At 46.5% G+C, this 18036-nt stretch overlaps 3 non-coding genes and 25 pseudogenes across 3 annotated transcripts; all 28 read right to left on the reverse strand.

Annotated features, from left to right (window-relative positions):
* Position 1: 1 nt before the first annotated feature.
* On the reverse strand, positions 2-120 carry LOC148258939 (5S ribosomal RNA; annotated as a pseudogene).
* A 563-nt stretch (positions 121-683) lies between these two features.
* LOC148258940 (5S ribosomal RNA) lies at positions 684-802 on the reverse strand (annotated as a pseudogene).
* A 561-nt stretch (positions 803-1363) lies between these two features.
* LOC148258941 (5S ribosomal RNA) lies at positions 1364-1482 on the reverse strand (annotated as a pseudogene).
* An 886-nt stretch (positions 1483-2368) lies between these two features.
* LOC148258942 (5S ribosomal RNA) lies at positions 2369-2486 on the reverse strand (annotated as a pseudogene).
* A 561-nt stretch (positions 2487-3047) lies between these two features.
* Positions 3048-3166, reverse strand: LOC148258943 (5S ribosomal RNA; annotated as a pseudogene).
* Positions 3167-3368: 202 nt separating this feature from the next.
* LOC148258944 (5S ribosomal RNA) lies at positions 3369-3487 on the reverse strand (annotated as a pseudogene).
* A 559-nt stretch (positions 3488-4046) lies between these two features.
* LOC148258945 (5S ribosomal RNA) lies at positions 4047-4165 on the reverse strand (annotated as a pseudogene).
* Positions 4166-4727: 562 nt separating this feature from the next.
* On the reverse strand, positions 4728-4846 carry LOC148258946 (5S ribosomal RNA; annotated as a pseudogene).
* Positions 4847-5406: 560 nt separating this feature from the next.
* On the reverse strand, positions 5407-5525 carry LOC148258947 (5S ribosomal RNA; annotated as a pseudogene).
* A 202-nt stretch (positions 5526-5727) lies between these two features.
* On the reverse strand, positions 5728-5846 carry LOC148258948 (5S ribosomal RNA). Its single transcript, XR_015820194.1, has one exon. It is a non-coding gene; the product is annotated as a 5S ribosomal RNA (ribosomal RNA).
* Positions 5847-6403: 557 nt separating this feature from the next.
* Positions 6404-6522, reverse strand: LOC148258949 (5S ribosomal RNA). Its single transcript, XR_015819915.1, has one exon. It is a non-coding gene; the product is annotated as a 5S ribosomal RNA (ribosomal RNA).
* A 401-nt stretch (positions 6523-6923) lies between these two features.
* On the reverse strand, positions 6924-7041 carry LOC148258950 (5S ribosomal RNA; annotated as a pseudogene).
* Positions 7042-7599: 558 nt separating this feature from the next.
* On the reverse strand, positions 7600-7718 carry LOC148258951 (5S ribosomal RNA). The gene has a single exon (XR_015819573.1). It is a non-coding gene; the product is annotated as a 5S ribosomal RNA (ribosomal RNA).
* Positions 7719-8574: 856 nt separating this feature from the next.
* On the reverse strand, positions 8575-8693 carry LOC148258952 (5S ribosomal RNA; annotated as a pseudogene).
* A 436-nt stretch (positions 8694-9129) lies between these two features.
* On the reverse strand, positions 9130-9248 carry LOC148258953 (5S ribosomal RNA; annotated as a pseudogene).
* Positions 9249-9434: 186 nt separating this feature from the next.
* LOC148258954 (5S ribosomal RNA) lies at positions 9435-9553 on the reverse strand (annotated as a pseudogene).
* A 722-nt stretch (positions 9554-10275) lies between these two features.
* Positions 10276-10394, reverse strand: LOC148258955 (5S ribosomal RNA; annotated as a pseudogene).
* A 561-nt stretch (positions 10395-10955) lies between these two features.
* Positions 10956-11074, reverse strand: LOC148258956 (5S ribosomal RNA; annotated as a pseudogene).
* Positions 11075-11283: 209 nt separating this feature from the next.
* On the reverse strand, positions 11284-11402 carry LOC148258957 (5S ribosomal RNA; annotated as a pseudogene).
* Positions 11403-12784: 1382 nt separating this feature from the next.
* On the reverse strand, positions 12785-12903 carry LOC148258958 (5S ribosomal RNA; annotated as a pseudogene).
* A 567-nt stretch (positions 12904-13470) lies between these two features.
* On the reverse strand, positions 13471-13589 carry LOC148258959 (5S ribosomal RNA; annotated as a pseudogene).
* Positions 13590-13798: 209 nt separating this feature from the next.
* Positions 13799-13917, reverse strand: LOC148258960 (5S ribosomal RNA; annotated as a pseudogene).
* Positions 13918-14121: 204 nt separating this feature from the next.
* LOC148258961 (5S ribosomal RNA) lies at positions 14122-14239 on the reverse strand (annotated as a pseudogene).
* A 561-nt stretch (positions 14240-14800) lies between these two features.
* Positions 14801-14919, reverse strand: LOC148258962 (5S ribosomal RNA; annotated as a pseudogene).
* Positions 14920-15124: 205 nt separating this feature from the next.
* On the reverse strand, positions 15125-15243 carry LOC148258963 (5S ribosomal RNA; annotated as a pseudogene).
* An 885-nt stretch (positions 15244-16128) lies between these two features.
* LOC148258964 (5S ribosomal RNA) lies at positions 16129-16246 on the reverse strand (annotated as a pseudogene).
* Positions 16247-16481: 235 nt separating this feature from the next.
* On the reverse strand, positions 16482-16600 carry LOC148258965 (5S ribosomal RNA; annotated as a pseudogene).
* Positions 16601-17461: 861 nt separating this feature from the next.
* LOC148258966 (5S ribosomal RNA) lies at positions 17462-17580 on the reverse strand (annotated as a pseudogene).
* Positions 17581-18036: the final 456 nt, after the last annotated feature.

Here is an 18036-nt window from a genome sequence, read left to right on the forward strand (position 1 = left end):
ATTAATGCGACACGAGGACTTCCCAGGAGGTCACCCATCTGAGTTCTAATCTCGCCCAAGCACACTTAACTGCAGAGTTCTGATGGGATCCGGTGCATTAGTGCTGGTATGATCGCACCGTTTTAATTTCGCTCTGCAAATACATAAACTCCTTCTCCTTTCTTCCCCCTCCTGTCATTTGTTTCCTTGTGCGTGCGCACTGCACCCCTCGTTCTCGTTCAAATATCAAGTAAAATGCCACGGCGCTGTGACTCACATTTGCGAATAAATCTGCGGACCATAATTAAAGTCGTGCGTAACGTCGAACGGCACATCTGAAAAAAAGAAAATGGGTGCAACACGAGGACTTCACAAGAAAATGGGTGAAATATAAGGACTTCGCAGGAGGTAACCCATGCTAGTACTACTCTCGCCCAAGCAACCTTACCTACGGAGTTCTGATAGAATCCGTTCCATTAGTGCTGGTATGATCGCGCCTGTTTCATTTCGTGCTGAAAATACATACACTCCTTCTCCTTCCCTCCCCCTCCCAACAATTGTTTCCTTGTGCGTTCACACTGCACCTCTCATTCTCGTTCTAATATCGATTAAAATGGCCCTCCTTCTTGACTCAGATTTGCGTATAAACCAGCGGACACGAGTTCTAGTCGCGCATAACGTCGAACTACCCGTCTGAGAAAAAATTGTTGCGACACGAGGACTTCCCAGGAGGTCACCCATCCGAGTACTACTCTCGCCCAAGCACACTTACCTGCAGGGTTCTGATGGGATCCAGTGCATTAGCGCTTGTATGATCGCACCCGTTTAATTTCGCGCTGCAAATACATAAACTCCTTCCCCTTTCTTTCCCCTCCCGTCATTTGTTTCCTTGTGCGTGCGCACTACACCTCCCGTGCTCGTTCTAATATCAAGTAAAATGCTACGGTGCCGTGACTCACATTTGCGAATAAACCTGAGGACCATAATTCAAGTCGCGCGTATCGTCGATAGAATCATCTGCAAAAAAATGGGTGCAACACGAGGACTTCCTAAGAAAATTGGTGAAATATAAGGACTTCGCAGGAGGTCACCCATCCTAGTGCTACTCTCGCCCAAGCACCCTAAACTTGCAGAGTTCTGATAGAATCCGTTGCATTGGTGCTGGTATGATTGCTCATGTTTCATTCTGCGCTGCAAATACATACACTTTTTCTCCCTCCATCCCCCCTCCCGTCATTTGTTTCCTTGTGCGTGCACTCTGCATCTCTCATTCTCGTTCTAATATCGATTAAAATACCCCTGCTTCTTGACTCACATTTGCGTATAAATTAGCGGACCATAGTTCCAGTCGCGCGTAACGTCGAACGACCTGTCTAAAAAAAAATTAGTGCGACACGAGGACTTCCCAGGAGGTCACCAATCCGAGTTCTACTCTCGCCCAAGCACACTTAACTGCGGAGTTCTGATGGGATCCGGTGCATTAGTGCTGGTATGATCGCACCTATTTAATTTCGCGCTGCAAATACATAAACTCATTCTCCTTTCTTCCCCCTCCCGTCATTTGTTTCCTTGTGCGTGGGCACTGCACCAACCGTGCTCGTTCTAATATCAAGTAAAATGCTACGGTGCCGTGACTCACATTTGCGAATAAACCTGAGAACCATAATTCAAGTCGCGTGTATCGTCGAAAGAATCATTTGCAAAAAAATGGGTGCAACACGAGGACTTCCTAAGAAAATGGGTGAAATATAAGGACTTCGCAAGAGGTAACCCATGCTAGTACTACTCTCGCCCAAGCACCCTTACCTACGGAGTTCTGATAGAATCCGTTTCATTAGTGCTGGTATGATCGCACCTGTTTCATTTCCGGCTGCAAATACATAAACTCCTTCTCCTTTCTTCCCCCTCCCGTCATTTGTTTCCTTGTGCGTTCGCACTGCACCTCTCGTTCTCGTTCAAATATCAAGTAAAATGCCACGGCGCCGTAACTCACATTTGTGAATAAATCTGCGGACCATAATTAAAGTCGCGCGTAACGTCGAACGGCACATCTGAAAAAAAGAAAATGGGTGCAACATGAGAACTTCCTAGGAGGTAACCCATCATTGTACTACTTTCGCCAAAGCACACTTAACTGCGGAGTTCTGATGGGATCCAGTGCATTTGTGCTGGTGTGACCGTACCTGTTTAATTTCGTGCTGAAAATACATACACTCCTTCTTCCCTCCCCCACTCCCATCATTTGTTTCCTTATGCGTTCACACTACATCTCTCATTCTCGTTTTAATATCGATTAAAATGCCCCTGATTCTTGACTCACATTTGCGTATAAACCAGCGGACCATAGTTCCAGTCGCGCGTAACGTCAAACGACCCTTTTGAAAAAAAATTGTTGCGATACGAGGACTTCCCAAGAGGTCACCCATCTGAGTACTACTCTCGCCCAAGCACGCTTAACTGCAGAGTTCTGATGGGATCAAGTGGATTAGTGCTGGTATGATGCCACTTGTTTAATTTTACGCTTCAAATACATACACTCCCTCTCTTTTCTTCCTCCTCCCGTCATTTGTTTCCTTGTGCGTACGCACTGCACCTCCCGTACTCGTTCTAATATCAAGTAAAATGCCACGGCGCCGTGACTCACATTTGTGAATAAACCTGCGGACCATAAATCAAATCGCGCGTAACGTCGAAAGAATCATCTGCAAAAAGATGGGTGCAACACGAGGACCTCCCAAGAAAATGGGTGAAATATAAGGACTTCGCAGGAGGTCACCCATCCGAGTACTTTTCTCGCCCAATCACCCTTAACTGCGGAGTTCTGATAGAATCCGTTGCATTAGTGCTAGTATGATCCCTCATGTTTCATTTTGCACAGCAAATACATACACTCTTTCTCCTCCCATCTCCCCTCTCGTCATTTGTTTCCTTGTGCGTGCACTCTGCATCTCTCTTTCTCGTTCTAATATCAAGTAATATGCCCCGGCACCGCGACTCACCTTTGCAAATGAACCAGTGATTTATAATTCCATTCGCGCGTAACGTTGAACAACCCATCCGAAAAAAAATAGGTGGAACACGAGGGCTTCCCAGGTGGTCACCCATCCGAGTACTACTCTCGCCCAAGCACACTTAACTGCGGAGTTCTGATGGGATCCGGGGCTTTAGTGCCGGTATAATCGCACCTCTTTAATTTCGCGCTGCAAATACATACACTCCTCCTTTCTTCCCCCTCCCGTCATTTGTTTCCTTGTGCGTTCACACTTCACCTCTCATTCTCGTTCTAATATCGATTAAAATGCCCCTGCTTCTTGACTCACATTTGCGTATAAACCAGCGGACCTTAGTTCCGGACGCGCGTAACGTCGAACGACCAGTCTGAAAAAAAATTGGTACGACACGAGGACTTCCCAGGAGGTCAACCATCTGAGTACTAATCTCGCCCAAGCACACTTAACTGCGGAGTTCTGATGGGATCCGGGGCTTTAGTGCTGGTATGATCTCACCTGTTTAGTTTCGCGTTGCAAATACATACACTCCTTCTCCTTTCTTCCCCCCATCGTTATTTGTTTCCTTGTGCGTGCGCGCTGCACCTCCCGTTCTCGTTCTAATATCAAGTAAAATGCTACAGCGCCGTGACTCACATTTGCGAATAAACCTGAGGACCATAATTCAAGTCGCGCGTAATGTCGAAAGAATCATCTGAAAAAAAATGGGTGCAACACGAGGACTTCACAAGAAAATGGGTGAAATATAAGGACTTCGCAGGAGGTAACCCATGCTAGTACTAGTCTCGCCCAAGCACCCTTACCTACGGAGTTCTGATAGAATCCGTTGTATTAGTGCTGGTATCATCGCAACTGTTTCATTTCGTGCTGAAAATACATACACTCCTTTTCCTTCCCTCCCCCTCCCATCAATTGTTTCCTTGTGCGTTCACACTGCACCTCTCATTCTCGTTCTAATATCGATTAAAATGCCCCTGCTTCTTGACTCACATTTGTGTATAAACTAGCGGACCCTAGTTCCAGTCGCGCGTAACGTCGAATGACCCGTCTGAAAAAAAATTGGTACGACACGAGGACTTCCCAAGAGGTCTCCCATCCGAGTACTACTCTCGCCCAAACACACTTAACTACAGAGTTCTGATGGGATCCGGTGCATTAGTGCTGGTATGATCGCACCTGTTTAATTTCGCGCTGCAAAGACATAATCTCCTTCTCCTTTCTTCCCCCTCCCGTCATTTCTTTCCTTGTGCGTCCGCACTGCACCTCCCGTGCTCGTTCTAATATCAAGTAAAATGCTACAGTGCCGTGACTCACATTTGCGAATAATCCTGTGGACCGTAATTCAAGTCGCGCGTATCGTCGAAAGAATCATCTGCAAAAAAATGGGTGCAACACGAGGACTTCCTAAGAAAATGGGTGAAATATAAGGACTTCGCAGGAGGTCACCCATCCTAGTGCTACTCTCGCCCAAGCACCCTTAACTTGCGAAGTTCTGAAAGAATCCATTGCATTGGTGCTGGTATGATTGCTCATGTTTCATTCTGCGCTGCAAATACATACACTTTTTCTCCCTCCATCCCTCCTCCCGTCATTTGTTTCCTTGTGCGTGCACTCTGCATCTCTCCTTCTCGTTCTAATATCGATTAAAATGCCCCTGCTTCTTGACTCACATTTGCGTATAAACCAGTGGACCCTAGTTCTAGTCGCGCGTAACGTCGAACGACCCGTCTGAAAAAAAAATTAATGCGACACAAGGACTTCCCAGGAGGTCACCCATCCGAGTACTACTCTCGCCCAAGCACACTTAACTACGGAGTTCTGATGGGATCCGGTACATTAGTGCTGGTATGATCGCGCCTATTTAATTTCGCGCTGTAAATAGATAAACTCCTTCTCCTTTCTTCCTCCTCCCGTCATTTGTTTCCTTGTGCGTTTGCTCTGCACCTCCGGTACTCGTTCTAATATCAAGTAAAATGCCACAGCGCCGTGACTCACATTTGTGAATAAACCTGCGGACCATAAATCAAGTCGCGCGTAACGTCGAAAGAATCATCTGCAAAAAGATGGGTGCAACACGATGACCTCCCAAGAAAATGGGTGAAATATAAGGACTTCGCAGGAGGTCACCCATCCGAGTACTTTTCTCGCCCAAGCACCCTTAACTGCGGAGTTCTGATAGAATCAGTTGCATTTGTGCTGGTATGATCCCTCATGTTTCATTTTGCATTGCAAATACATACACTCTTTCTCCTCTCATCCCCCCTCCCGTCATTTGTTTCCTTGTGCGTGCACTCTGCATCTCTCTTTCTCGTTCTAATATCAAGTAATATGCCCCGGCACCGTGACTCACCTTTGCAAATGAACCAGCGGTTTATAATTCTATTCGCGCGTAACGTCGAACAACCCATCCGAAAAAAAATAGGTGGAACACGAGGGCTTCCCAGGTGGTCACCCATCCGAGTACCACTCTCGGCCAAGCACACTTAACTGCAGAGTTCTGATGGGATCCGGGGCTTTAATGTTGGTATGATTCCACCTCTTTAATTTCGCGCTGCAAATACATACACTCCTCCTTTCTTCCCCCTCCCGTCATTTGTTTCCTTGTGCGTTCACACTTCACCTCTCATTCTCCTTCTAATATCGATTAAAATGCCCCTGCTTCTTGACTGTAATTTGCGTATAAAGCAGCGGACCCTAGTTCCAGACGCGCGTAACGTCGAACGACCAGTCTGAAAAAAAATTGGTGCGACACGAGGACTTCCCAGGAGGTCAACCATCCGAGTACTAATCTCGCCCAAGCACACTTAACTGCGGAGTTCTGATGGGATCCGGGGCTTTAGTGCTGGTATGATCGCACCTGTTTAGTTTCGCGCTGCAAATACATACACTCATTCTCTTTTCTTCCCCCTCCCGTCATTTGTTTCCTTGTTCGTGCGCGCTAAACCTCCCGTTCTCATTCTAGTATCAAGTAAAATGCTACAGCGCCGTGACTCACATTTGCAAATAAACCTGAGGACCATAATTCAAGTCGCGCGTAACGTCGAAAGAATCATCTGCAAAAAAATGGGTGCAACACGAGGACTTCACAAGAAAATGGGTGAAATATAAGGACTTCGCAGGAGGTAACCCATGCTATTACTACTCTCGCCCAAGCACCCTTACCTACGGAGTTCTGATAGAATCCGTTACATTAGTGCTGGTATGATCGCACCTGTTTCATTATGCGCTGCAAATACACACTTTTTCTCCTTCCCTCCCCCTCCCATCAATTGTTTCCTTGTGCGTTCACACTGCACCTCTCCTTCTCGTTCTAATATCGTTTAAAATGCCCCTGCTTCTTGACTCACATTTGCATATAAACCAACGGACCCTAGTTCCAGTCGCGCGTAACGTCGAACGACTCGTCTGAAAAAAAATTGGTGCGACACCAGGACTTCCCAGGAGGTCACCCATCCGAGTACTACTCTCGCCCAAGCACACTTAACTGCGGAGTTCTGATGGGATCCGGTGAATTAGTGCTGGTATGATCGCACCCGTTTAATTCCGCGCAGCAAATGCATAAACTCCTTCTCCTTTCTTCCCCCTCCCGTCATTTGTTTCCTTGTGCGTGCGTATTGCACCTCCCGTGCTCGTTCTAATATCAAGTAAAATGCTACGGTGCCATGACTCACATTTGCAAATAAACCTGAGGACCATAATTCAAGTCGCGCGTATCGTCGAAAAAATCATCTGCAAAAAAATGGGTGCAATTACAGACACTTTTTCTCCCTCCATCCCCCCTCCCGTCATTTGTTTCCTTGTGCGTTCACACTGCACCTCTCCTTCTCGTTCTAATATCGATTAAAATGCCCCTGATTCTTGACTCACATTTGCGTATAAACTAGCGGACCATAGTTCCAGTCGCGCGTAACGTCGAACGACTCATCTGAAAAAAAATTGTTGCGATACGAGGACTTCCCAAGAGGTCACCAATCCGAGTACTACTCTCGCCCAAGCACACTTAACTACAGAGTTCTGATGGGATCCAGTGCATTAGTGCTGGTATGATGCCACTTGTTTAATTTTGCGCTTCAAATACATACACTCCTTCTCTTTTCTTCCTCCTCCCGTCATTTGTTTCCTTGTGCGTGCGCACTGCACCTCCCGTACTCGTTCTAATATCAAGTAAAATGCCACGGCGCCGTGACTCACATTTGCGAATAAACCTGCGGACCATAAATCAAGTTGCGCGTAATGTCGAAAGAATCATCTGCAAAAAGATGGGTGCAACACGAGGACCTCCCAAGAAAATGGGTGAAATATAAGGACTTCGCAGGAGGTCACCCATCCGAGTACTTTTCTCGCCCAAGCACCCTTAACTGCGGAGTTCTGATAGAATCCGTTGCATTAGTGCTGGTATGATCCCTCATGTTTCATTATGCACTGCAAATACATACACTCTTTCTCCTTCCATCCCCCCTCCCGTCATTTGTTTCCTTGTGCGTGCACTCTGCATCTCTCTTTCTCGTTCTAATATCAAGTAATATGCCCAGGCACCGTGACTCACCTTTGCAAATGAACCAGCGGTTTATACCATTCGCGCGTAACGTCGAACAACCCATCCAAAAAAAAATAGGTACAACACGAGGGCTTCCCAAGTGGTCACCCATCCGAGTACTACTCTCGCCCAAGCACACTTAACTGCGGAGTTCTGATGGGATCCGGGGCTTTAGTGCTGGTATGATCGCACCTGTTTAATTTAGCGCTGCAAATACATACACTCCTTCTCCTTTCTTCCCCCTCCCGTCATTTGTTTCCTTGTGCGTTCACACTTCACCTCTCATTCTCGTTCTAATATTGATTAAAATGCCCCTACTTCTTGACTCACATTTGCGTATAAACCAGCGGACCCTAGTTCCAGACGCGCGTAACGTCGAATGACCCGTCTGAAAAAAAATTGGTGCAACACGAGGACTAATCTCGCCCAAGCACACTTAACTGCGAAGTTCTAATGGGATCCGGTGCAATAGTGCTGGTATTATCGCACCTGTTTAACTTTGCGCTGCAAATGCATAAACTCATTCCCCTTTCTTCCCCCTCCCGTCATTTGTTTCCTTGTGCGTGCGAACTGCACCTCCCGTTCTCGTTCACATATCAAGTAAAATGCCACGGCGCCGTGACTCACATTTGCGAATAAACCTGAGGACCATAATTCAAGTCGCGCGTAACGTCGAAAGAATCATCTGTAAAAAAATGGGTGCAACACGAGGACTTCACAAGAAAATGGGTGAAATATAAGGACTTCGCAGGAGGTAACCCATGCTTGTACTACTCTCGCCCAAGCACCCTTACCTACGGAGTTATGATAGAATCCGTTGCATTAGTGCTGGTATGATCGCACCTGTTTCATTTCATGCTGAAAATACATACACTCCATCTCCTTCCCTCCTCCTCCCATCGATTGTTTCCTTGTGCGTTCACACTGCACCTCTTCTTCTCGTTCTAATATCGATTAAAATGCCCCTGCTTCTTGACTCACATTTGCGTATAAACCAGCGGACCCTAGTTCCAGTCGCGCGTAAGGTCGAACGACATATCTGAAAAAAAATTACTGCGATACGAGGACTTCCCAGGAGGTCACCCATCCGAGTACTACTCTCGCCCAAGCACAGTTAACTGCGGAGTTTTGATGGGATCTGGTGCATTAGTGCTGGTATGATAGCACCCGTATAATTTCACGCTGCGAATAAACCTGAAGACCATAATTCAAGTCGCGCGTATCGTCGAAAGAATCATCTGCAAAAAAATGGGTGCAACAGGAGGACTTCCTAAGAAAATGGGTGAAATATAAGGACTTCACAGGAGGTCACCCATCCTAGTGCTACTCTCGCCCAAACACCCTTAACTTGCGGAGTTCTGATAGAACCCGTTGCATTGGTGCTGGTATGATTGCTCATGTTTCATTCTGCGCTGCAAATACATACACTTTCTCTCCCTCCATCCCCCCTCCCTTCATTTGTTTCCTTGTGCATACACTTTGTATCTCTCCTTCTCGTTCTAATATCAAGTAATGTGCTCCGGCACCGTGACTCACCTTTGCAAATGAACCAGCGGTTTATAATTCCATTCGCGCGTAACGTCGAACAACCCATCCGAAAAAAAATATGTGCAACACGAGGGCTTCCCAAGTGGTCACCCATCCGAGTACTACTCTTGCCCAGGCACACTTAACTGCGGAGTTCTGATGGGATCCGGAGCTTTAACGCTGGTATGATCGCACCTGTTTAATTTCGCGCTGCCAATTCATACACTCCTTCTCATTTGTTTCCTTGTGCGTTCACACTTCACCTCTCATTCCCGTTCTAATATCGATTAAAATGCCCCTACTTCTTGACTCACATTTGCGTATAAACATGCGGACCCTAGTTCCAGACGCGCGTACCGTCGAACGACCCGTCTGAAAAAAAATTGGTGCGACACGAGGACTTCCCAGGAGGTCACCCATCCGAGTACTAATCTTTCCCAAGCACACTTCACTGCGGAGTTCTGATGGGATCCGGTGCATTAGTGCTGGTATGATCGCACCTGTTTAATTTCGCGCTACAAATACATAAACTCATTCCCCTTTCTTCCCCCTCCCGTCATTTGTTTCCTTGTGCGTGCGCACTGCACCTCCCGTTCTCGTTCTAATATAAAGTAAAATGCTACAGCGCCGTGAATCACATTTGCAAATAAACCTGAGGACCATAATTCAAGTCGCGCGTAACGTCGAAAGAATCATCTGCAAAAAAATGGGTGCAACACGAGGACTTCACAAGAAAATGGGAGAAATATAAGGACTTCATAGGAGGTAACCCATGCTAGTACTACTCTCACCCAAGCACCCTTACCTACGGAGTTCTGATAGAATCCGTTGCATTAGTGCTGGTATGATCGCACCTGTTTCATTTTACTTGATATTTGAACGATATCATTAGTCCTTATGGGTGAAATATAAGGACTTCGCAGGAGGTAACCCATGCTTGTACTACTCTCGCCCAAGCACCCTTAACTTGCGGAGTTCTGATAGAATCTGTTGCATTGGTGCTGGTTTGATTGCTCATGTTTCATTTCGTGCTGAAAATACATACACTTTTTCTCCCTCCATCCCCCCTCTCGTCATTTGTTTCCTTGTGCGTTCACACTGCACCTCTTCTTCTCGTTCTAATATCGATTAAAATGCCCCTGCTTCTTGACTCACATTTGCGTATAAACCAGCGGACCCTAGTTCCAGTCGCGCGTAAGGTCGAACGACCTATCTGAAAAAAAATTGTTGTGATACGAGGACTTCTCAGGAGGTCACCCATCCGAGTACTACTCTCGCCCAAGCACAGTTAACTGCGGAGTTTTGATGGGATCCGGTGCATTAGTGCTGGTATGATAGCACCCGTATAATTTCGCGCTGCAAATACATAAATTCCTTCTCCTTTCTTCCCCCTCCCGTCATTTGTTTCCTTGTGCGTGCGCACTGCACCTCCCGTGCTCGTTCTAATATCAAGTAAAATGCTACGGTGCCGTGACTCGCGCTGCGAATAAACCTGAGGACCATAATTCAAGTCGCGCGTATCGTCGAAAGAATCATCTGCAAAAAAATGGGTGCAACACGAGGACTTCCTAAGAAAATGGGTGAAATATAAGGACTTCGCAGGAGGTCACCCATCCTAGTGCTACTCTCGCCCAAACACCCTTAACTTGCGAAGTTCTGATAGAATCCGTTGCATTGGTGCTGGTATGATTGCTCATGTTTCATTCTGCGCTTCAAATACATACACTTTTTCTCCCTCCATCCCCCCTCCCATCATTTGTTTCCTTGTGCATGCACTCTACATCTCTCTTTCTCGTTCTAATATCAATTAAAATGCCCATGGTTCTTGACTCACATTTGCGTATAAACCAGTGGACCCTAGTTCCAGTCGCGCGTAACGTCGAACGACCCGTCTGAAAAAAAAATTAGTGCGACACGAGGACTTCCCAGGAGGTCACCTATCCGAGTACTACTCTCGCCCAAGTACACTTAACTACGGAGTTCTGATGGGATCCGGTGCATTAGTGCTGGTATGATCGCACCTGATTAATTTTGTGCTGCAAATACATAAATTCCTACCCCTTTCTTGCCCCTCCCGTCATTTGTTTCCTTGTGCGTGCGCACTGCACCTCTCGTTCTCGTTCAAATATCAAGTAAAATGCCACGGCGCCGTGACTCACATTTGCGAATAAATCTGCATACCATAATTAAAGTCGCGCGTAACGTCGAACGACACATCTGAAAAAAAGAAAATGGGTGCAACGCAAGAACTTCCCACGAGGTAACCCATCATTGTACTACTTTCACCAAAGCACACTTAACTGCGGAGTTCTGATGGGATCCGGTGTATTTATGCTGGTATGATCGCACCTGTTTAATTTCGCGCTGCAAATACATAAACTCCTTCTCCTTTCTTCCCCCTCCCGTCATTTGTTTCCTTGTACGTTCGCACTGCACCTCTCGTTCTCGTTCAAATATCAGGTAAAATGCCACGGCGCCGTGACTCACATTTGCGAATAAATCTGCGGACCATAATTAAAGTCGCGCGTAACGTCGAATGGTGCATCACGAGGATTTCACAAGAAAATGGGTGAAATATAAGGACTTCGCAGGAGGTAACCCATGCTAGTACTACTCTCGCCCAAGCACCCTTACCTACGGAGTTCTGATGGGATCCAGTGCATTAGTGCGGGTATGATGCCACTTGTTTAATTTTGCGCTTCAAATACATACACTCTTTCTCTTTTCTTCCTCCTCCCGTCATTTGTTTCCTTGTGCGTGCGCACTGCACCTCCCGTACTCCTTCTAATATCAAGTAAAATGCCACGGCGCCGTGACTCACATTTGCGAATAAACCTGCGGACCATAAATCAAGTCGCCCGTAACGTCGAAAGAATCATCTGCAAAAAGATGGGTGCAACACGAGGATCTCCCAAGAAAATGGGTGAAATATAAGGACTTCGCAGGAGGTCACCCATTCGAGTACTTTTCTCGCCCAAGCACCCTTAACTACGGAGTTCTGATAGAATCCGTTGCATTAGTGCTGGTATGATCCCTCATGTTTCATTCCGCACTGCAAATACATACATTCTTTCTCATTCCATCCCCCCTCCCGTCATTTGTTTTCTTGTGCGTGCACTCTGCATCTCTCTTTCTCGTTCTAATATCAAGTAATATGCCCCAGCACCGTGACTCACCTTTGCAAATGAACCAGTGGTTTATAATTCCATTCGCGCGTAACGTCGAACAACCCATCCGAAAAAAAATAGGTGCAACACGAGGGCTTCCCAAGTGGTCACCTATCCGAGTACTACCCTCGCCCAAGCACATTTGCGAATAAACCTGACAACCATAATTCAAGTCGCACGTATCGTCGAAAGAATCATCTGAAAAAAAATGGGTGCAACACGAGGACTTCCTAAGAAAATTGGTGAAATATAAGGACTTTGCAGGAGGTCACCCATCCTAGTGCTACTCTCGCCGAGGCACCCTTAACTTGCAGTGTTCTAATAGAATCCGTCGCATTGGTGCTGGTATGATTGCTTATGTTTCATTCTGCGCTGCAAATACATACACTTTTTCTCCCTCCATCCCCCCTCCCGTCATTTGTTTCCTTGTGCGTGCACTATGCATCTCTCCTTCTCGTTCTAATATCGATTAAAATGCCCCTGCTTCTTGACTCACATTTGTATATGAACCAAGGGACCCTAGTTCCAGTCGCACGTAACGTCGAACGACCCGTCTAAAAAAAAAATTAGTGCGACACGAGGACTTCCGAGGAGGTCACCATTCCGAGTACTACTCTCGCCCAAGCACACTTAACTGCGGAGTTCTGATGGGACCTGGTGCATTAGTGCTGGTATGATTGCACCTGATTAATTTGGCGCTGCAAATACATAAATTCCTTCCCCTTTCTTCCCCCTCCCGTCATTTGTTTCCTTGTGCGTGCGCACTGCACCTCTCGTTCTCGTTCAAATATCAAGTAAAATGCCACGGTGCCGTGACTCACATTTGCGAATAAATCTGCGGACCATAATTAAAGTCGCGCGTAACGTCGAACGGCACATCTGAAAAAAAAGAAAATGGGTGCAACACGAGGACTTCCTGAGAAAATGGGTGAAATATAAGGACTTCGCAGGAGGTCACCCATCCTAGTGCTACTCTCGCCCAAGCACCCTTAACTTACGGAGTTCTGATAGAATCCGTTGCATTGGTGCTGGTATGATTCCTCATGTTTCATTCTGCGCTGCAAATACATACACTTTTTTTCCCTCCATCCCTCCTCCCGTCATTTGTTTCCTTGTGCGTGCACTATGCATCTCTCATTCTCGTTCTAATATCGATTAAAATGCCCCTGCTTCTTGACTCACATTTGCGTATAAATAAGTGGACCCTAGTTCCAGTCGCGCGAAACGTCTAACGACCCGTCTGAAAAAAAAATTAGTGCGACATGAGAACTTCCCAGGAGGTCACCCATCCGAGTACTACTCTCGCCCAAGCACACTTAACTGCAGAGTTCTGTTGGGATCCGGTGCATTAGTGCTGGTATGATCACACCTGTTTAATTTTGCGCTGCAAATGGATAAACTCCTTCTCCTTTCTTCCCCCTCCCGTCATTTCTTTCCTTTTGCGTGCGCACTGCACCTCTCGTTCTCGTTCAAATATCAAGTAAAATGCCACGGCGCTGTGACTCACATTTGCGAGTAAATCTGCGAACCATAATTAAAGTCGCGCGTAACGTCGAACGTCACATCTGAAAAAAAGAAAATGGGTGCAACACGAGAACTTCCCAGGAGGTAACCCATCATTGTACTACTTTCGCCAAAGCACACTTAACTGCGGAGTTCTGATGGGATCCGGTGCATTTGTGCTGGTGTGACCGCACCTGTTTAATTTCGTGCTGAAAATACATACACTCCTTCTTTCCTCCCCCCCTCCCATCATTTGTTTCCTTGTGCGTTCACACTGCACCTTTCATTCTCGTTCTAATATCGATTAAAATGCCCCTGATTCTTGACTCACATTTGCGTATAAACCAGCGGACCATAGTTCCAGTCGCGCGTAACGTCGAACGACCCATCTTAAAAAAAATTGTTGCGATACGAGGACTTCCCAGGAGGTCCCACATCCGAGTACTACTCTCGCCCAAGCACGCTTAACTGCAGAGTTCTGATGAGATCCAGTGCATTAGTGCTGGTATGATGCCACTTGTTTATTTTTGCGCTTCAAATAGATACACTCCTTCTCTTTTCTTCCTCCTCCCGTCATTTGTTTCCTTGTTCGTGTGCACTGCACCTCCCGTACTCGTTCTAATATCAAGTAAAATGCCACGGCACTGTGACTCACATTTGCAAATAAATCTGCGGACCATAATTAAAGTCGCGCGTAACGTCGAAAGAATCATCTGCAAAAAGATGGGTGCAACACGAGGACCTCCCAATAAAATGGGTGAAATATAAGGACTTCGCAGGAGGTCACCCATCCGAGTACGTTTCTCGCCTAAGAACCCTAAACTGCGGAGTTCTGATAGAATCCGTTGCATTAGTGCTGGTATGATCCCTCATGTTTCATTCTGCACTGCAAATACGTACACTCTTTCTCCTTCCATCCCCCCTCCCGTCATTTGTTTCCTTGTGTGTGCACTCTGCATCTCTCTTTCTCATTCTAATATCAAGTTATATGCCCCGGCACCGTGACTCACCTTTGCAAATGAACCAGCAGTTTATAATTCCATTCGCGCGTAACGTCGAACAACCCATCCGAAAAAAAATAGGTGTAACACGAGGGCTTCCCAAGTGGTCACCCATCCGAGTACTACCCTCGCCCAAACACACTTACCTGCGGAGTTCTGATGGGATCTGGGGCTTTAGTGCTGATATGATCGCACCTGTTTAGTTTCGCGCTGCAAATACATACACTCCTTCTCCTTTCTTCCCCCTCCCATCATTTGTTTCCTTGTGCGTTCACACTTCACCTCTCATTCTCGTTCTAATATCGATTAAAATGCCCCTGCTTCTTGACTCACATTTGCGTATAAACTAGCGGACCCTAGTTCCAGACGAGCGTAACGTCGAACGACCCGTCTGAAAAAAAATTGGTGCGACACGAGGACTTCCCATGAGGTCAGCCATCCGAGTACTAATCTCGCCGAAGCACACTTCACTGTGGAGTTCTGATGGGATCCGGTGCATTAGTGCTGGTATGATCGCACCTGTTTAATTTTGCGCTGCAAATACATAAACTCATTCTCCTTTCTTCCCCCTCCCGTCATTTGTTTCCTTGTGCGTGCGCACTGCACCTCCCGTTCTCGTTCTAATATCAAGTAAAATACTACAGCGCCGTGACTCACATTTGCGAATAAACCTGAGCACCATAATACAAGTCGCGCGTAACGTCGAAAGAATCATCTGCAAAAAAATGGGTGCAACACGAGGACTTCGCAAGAAAATGGGTGAAATATAAGGACTTCGCAAGAGGTAACCCATGCTAGTACTACTCTCGCCCAAGCACCCTTACCTACGGAGTTCTGATAGAATCTGTTGCATTAGTGCTGGTATGATCGCACCTGTTTCATTTCCGGCTGCAAATACATACACTCCTTCTCCTTTCTTCCCCCTCCCGTCATTTCTTTCCTTTTGCGTGCGCACTGCACCTCTCGTTCTCGTTCAAATATCAAGTAAAATGCCACGGCACCGTGACTCACATTTGCGAATAAATCTGCGGACCATAATTAAAGACCCGCGTAACGTCGAACGGCACATCTGAAAAAAAGAAAATGGGTGCAACAAGAGAACTTCCCAGGAGGAAACCCATCATTGTACTACTTACGCCAAAGCACACTTAACTGCGAAGTTCTGATGGGATCCGGTGCATTTGTGCTGGTGTGACCTCACTTGTTTAATTTCGTGCTGAAAATACATACACTCCTTCTTCCCTCCCTTCTCCTATCATTTGTTTCCTTGTGCGTTCACACTGCACCTCTCCTTCTCGTTCTAATATCGATTAAAATGCCCCTGATTCTTGACTCACATTTGCGTATAAACCAGCGGATCATAATTCCAGTCTCGCGTAACGTCGAACGACCCATCTGAAAAAAAATTGTTGCAATACGAGGACTTCCCAAGAGGTCACCCATCCGAGTACTACTCTCGCCCAAGCACACTTAACTGCAGAGTTCTGATAGGATCCAGTGCAGTAGTGCTGGTATGATGCCACTTGTTTAATTTTGCGCTTCAAATACATACACTCATTCCTTTTCTTCCTCGTCCCGTCATTTATTTCCTTGTGCGTGCGCACTGCACCTCCCGTACTCGTTCTAATATCAAGTAAAATGCGACGGTGCCGTGACTCACATTTGCGAATAAATCTGCGGACCATAAATCAAGTCGCGCGTAATGTCGAAAGAATCATCTGTAAAAAAATGGGTGCAACACGAGGACCTCCCAAGAAAATGGGTGAAATATGAGGATTTCGCAGGAGGTCACCCATCCGAGTTCTACTCTCCCCCAAGAACACTTAACTGCGGAGTTCTGATGGGATCCGGAGCTTTAGTGCTGGTATGATCACACCTGTTTAATTTCGCGCTGCAAATACATACACTCCTTCTCATTTCTTCCCCCTCCCGTCATTTGTTTCCTTGTGCGTTCACACTTCACCTCTCATTCTCGTTCTAATATCGATTAAAATGCCCTTGCTTCTTGACTCACATTTGCGTATAAACCAGCGGACCCTAGTTCCAGACGCGCGTAATGTCGAACGACCCGTCTGAAAAAAAATTGGTGCGACACGAGGACTTCCCAGGAGGTCACCCATCCGAGTACTAATCTCGCCCAAGCACACGAGGGCTTTAGTGCTGGTATGATCGCACCTGTTTAATTTGGCGCTGCAAATACATAAACTCCTTATCCTTTCTTCCCCCTCCCGTCATTTGTTTCCTTGTGCGTGCGCACTGCAGCTCCCGTTCTCGTTCTAATATCAAGTAAAATGCTACAGCGCCGTGACTCACATTTGCGAATAAACCTGAGGACCATAATTCAAGTCGTGCGTATCGTCGAAAGAATTATCTGCAAAAAAATGGGCGCAACACGAGGACTTCACAAGAAAATGGGTGAAATATAAGGACTTCGCAGGAGGAAACCTATGCTAGTACAAGTCTCGCCCAAGCACCCTTACCTACGGAGTTCTGATAGAATCCGTTGAATTAGTGCTGGAATGATCGCACCTGTTTCATTTCGCGCTGATAAAACATACTCCTTCTCCTTTCTTCCCCCTCCCGTCATTTGTTTCCTTGTGCGTGCACACTGCACCTCTCGTTCTCGTTCAAATATCAAGTAAAATGCCACGGCGCCGTGACTCACATTTGCGAATAAATCTGTGGACCATAATTAAAGTCGCGCGTAAAGTCGAACGGCACATCTGAAAAAAAAGAAAATGGGTGCAACACGAGAACTTCCCAAGAGGTAACCCATCATTGTACTACTTTCACCAAAGCACACTTAACTGCGGAGTTCTGATGGGATCCGGTGCATTTGTTCTGGTGTGACCGCACCTGTTTAATTCCGCGCTGCAAATACATAAACTCCTTCTCCTTTCTTCCTCCTCCCGTCATTTGTTTCCTTGTGCGTTCACACTGCACCTCTCCTTCTCGTTCTAATATCGATTAAAATGCCCCTGATTCTTGACTCACATTTGCGTATAAACCAGTGGACCATAGTTCCAGCCGCGCGTAACGTCGAATGACCCATCTTAAAAAAAATTGTTGCGATACGAGGACTTCCTAAGAGGTCACCCATCCGAGTGCTACTCTCGCCCAAGCACACTTAACTGCAGAGTTCTGATGGGATCCAGTGCATTAGTGCTCGTATGATGCCACTTGTTTAATTTTGCGCTTCAAATACATACACTCCTTCTCTTTTCTTCCTCCTCCCGTCATTTGTTTCCTTGTGCGTGCGCACTGCACCTCCCGTACTCGTTCTAATATCAAGTAAAATGCCACGGCGCCGTGAC

This window comes from Carica papaya, chromosome 5, assembly GCF_054855325.1.
Source record: "Carica papaya isolate Zhongbai chromosome 5, ASM5485532v1, whole genome shotgun sequence".
Classification (NCBI taxonomy): domain Eukaryota; kingdom Viridiplantae; phylum Streptophyta; class Magnoliopsida; order Brassicales; family Caricaceae; genus Carica; species Carica papaya.